Below are 3,274 nucleotides of genomic sequence, written 5' to 3' on the forward strand. Positions count from 1 at the left end.
CACTCGGCCACTGTCTCGTCAGATAAATCCTTGCAATCTGCTCTGCCGATCCATAGTAATTTGCCAGTTATACATTGTCCATTATGGCATCGAAATCTTTGTAGCCTGTTTAAATAATTATATTAGCTGATACTTTCCATACAGCACCCTTCATTCGAGAGACATCTTACAAACGACATTTTGAGATATATAGTAACTACAATATATCATAAAATGGCCACAGATAATAGACAGTCAGTAGATGCACAAGTGTCTGTCTATGCTGTTATAATCTGTGATTGCTGGGATAATATTAAATATTTAAAATTTATATTTAAATTGAAAAATTATAATAAAATTTGTAATTTTAAAAATAAACATTTTGTATCTCACACACAAAATTAATACTGTGAGACGATACTAAGAATCATCTATTATTATTTGAGCTGACATCAAGCTTTGCTTGAGTAAAGACAGTCAGTTTACTATGATATCGCCAATGTCAGCACAAGAATCAGCATTGGCAAGAATCAATAAACCTTGTCTGAGTTTTTTTCGTAATTATTGCTTATGTCATACGACATAGCGACTTTATGATAGATTATACGTTTCTTTATTTTCAACAGAGAATGAAACAAAAACAATAGAAAACGCAATAATAATATAATATTTTTGGAAAATAAAAATAAAATGATAGGAAACGATAAGGTTTGTTGGTAAATCGTTAACTATCGCTTGCATTCGATTTCTTTTAAGAGAGTTATTATATTTCACTCGATATTCTATACATGTTCAATATACCTCAACTCAGATATCGTGAGATATCTGTATAGGATCTATTTTACAAATCCTTGGAATATCCAGAAAATCATCAAGTCATGTTTAAGATTGCATTTGGAAATGTGGGATAATTTAGAATATCCTCAAGATAAAGTGTACTACGTGGATTATTTATTTGAATATTACATTATTTCGACGAATAAATACTTACCCACAATCATTACTAATTTGAGCGTACCCAAAACCAATGCACACTGAAAAATAAAAAATAAAACAGTTTTGCTAAACTCTTGAAATGTATTCTTTCAATTTTTTCATTTTTGTTATTTTATATGTTGAATAATTGTGTATGAATAAGAAATTATTTAGCAAATTATTTTATACACACATATAGAATTTCAGAATTTTGTTAATAATGTACATAGAAGAAATTCTGTTTGGAGCTCATATCTTTCGTGACAGAAAAATTAATCATAAATTAATTAACGATGCCAAGTAGCGATACAAGAGAAACATCAATAAACGTGGTAAAGACGCGTTATGTACATATCATCTTCGCTTATTATCTACCAATATAAATAAACATGGAAAAATATAGTCTTTCTCTTCACTGAGATTCAAAATCTGCTTTCTGAAACTGCCAAAGTATATATTTTGAAAAAATTTTATAAAATATACAGAAGTACAATTATCACAAAATATCATTCATTTGCAAACTCGAATTTATTCAGTATTTATATATTTCTATCAGTATTTACTTATATATTTATATACTTATATATTTATTACAATGACGAAATAATAAAAATATACAAAACTGTAACTGTTTACATTGATGTCATTAAAATCTTGTTTGCAAGTTCTGATTTATATTCCGAATTCAGATATTTATATACTACTATACATTTCATAATTACAAAATCTCGTCAGACAACATGTATTTTAAAAAAATGTCAAATAATACACTTTGAAGTCTTACTTTACCTAACTTACAAAATTTTATTTAATTTGTGTATTTATAATCTCGATTAATTATAAAATCCATTAGTAATTTGTAAATAAGACAATTTCTATAAAAATGTTTTTTTTTTCAATAAAAATAGATTATTATTTATCATACATTCATTAGAAATTATGTTATATATATTAATTTATAAAAATAATTGCATTTTGAAATATTTTTATAAGTATATAATGCAATGCTATTTTATCAAACGATATACAAAAGAATACGTTATCTATTTAATGGTATCTATAATAATACAGTATTTTTAATAATATTTTATTGCACGTCTATACTTGATTAATAAATAGAAAATCTTTGAGAAAGAATGATATAATACAAAAGTTTTTACCGTATTTTTAATTTATCACAAATTGGTGTCATAATTTGTTTCTTGCTTACCGTAAACAACTATTTGTCTAACAATCCGCATGGTATAGTATATCGTACGAAATGCCAATAATTGTAATCCGTGACTGTCTCGATGTTCGATTATTCACTGTGATTATACCTTTCTCTTTTTCTTTCTTTTATTAGTTCTCATTTTTTAATTCATGTTTAATTCAATCAGTAATAGCCAATAGTCGTATGAATAAGTACAAAATTATGAATATATGTAATGGGTGGAGCACTTGTTAATTATAAACAAAAAACGATTAGTTTTGTTTCGAAAATCTTAAAAATTTTAAGTCCACAAGTTCAGCAGTTTTTCCCTGATGTAACTTTCTGGCGACTATCTACTGGATACACTGGATGTCGCAAGTCTGGAATTAACGCACGCAAATTAAGTCATGCGCGTATGATAGATAATACAGATAAAGTACATACTCGATTTATACGCTACAAAATATTATCTACACTTCGAACAAATCGAAAGAAGACGTGATATGACCGTATATGTATATGCGCACATATACCAATTTAGTTTAAAAATTTTTCTTTAGCTTCTTAGTGTATTCATTTACAGATACGGAGTTATATTTTTTATTAAACGAAAATATTATTATGCAGGCTTCTCATGTTTTCCATCATTCTCCACAATTATACAAACTTCCATGAAATAAATTAAATAATAACAATTTATAAATTTTTATAGTATGCAAAAATTTAAAGCTCAAGACAAGTGCATATACGTTATTTAATAAAAAAACTGGGAAAATGTTTTCTTAAGACATATCATTCCTTATCTTATGCAAACAATACATATAATAATACATATGTTTAAATAATATATACATATATATATATATATATAATTTAAACATATGTATTATTATATTATGTATTGTTTTTATAAAATATATATATATATATATATGTATATATATATTAATTATAATATATATGTTTAAATACGTTTAATTTTTTATGTTAAATATGTTTAATAAATTTTATTTCAAAAAATGTATATTAATATAATTTAAATGTATATACATGTATTAATACACAGCAACATCGCTTGGAATAAGCGATTGATTTGAATAATTTGCAAAGAAAAATTAATCATATTTT

The 3,274-nt window shown here is 25.1% G+C and overlaps 1 long non-coding RNA gene across 1 annotated transcript; it reads right to left on the minus strand.

Annotated features, from left to right (window-relative positions):
• Window positions 1–31: 31 nt before the first annotated feature.
• LOC105461158 lies at window positions 32–2,531 on the minus strand. Its single transcript, XR_975905.1, has 3 exons — window positions 2,165–2,531; window positions 971–1,013; window positions 32–105 (listed from the first exon to the last, which is right to left on the minus strand). It is a non-coding gene; the product is annotated as an uncharacterized LOC105461158 (long non-coding RNA).
• Window positions 2,532–3,274: the final 743 nt, after the last annotated feature.

Source organism: Wasmannia auropunctata, unplaced genomic scaffold (genome assembly GCF_000956235.1).
Source record: "Wasmannia auropunctata unplaced genomic scaffold, wasmannia.A_1.0 LD308051.1, whole genome shotgun sequence".
NCBI lineage: Eukaryota > Metazoa > Arthropoda > Insecta > Hymenoptera > Formicidae > Wasmannia > Wasmannia auropunctata.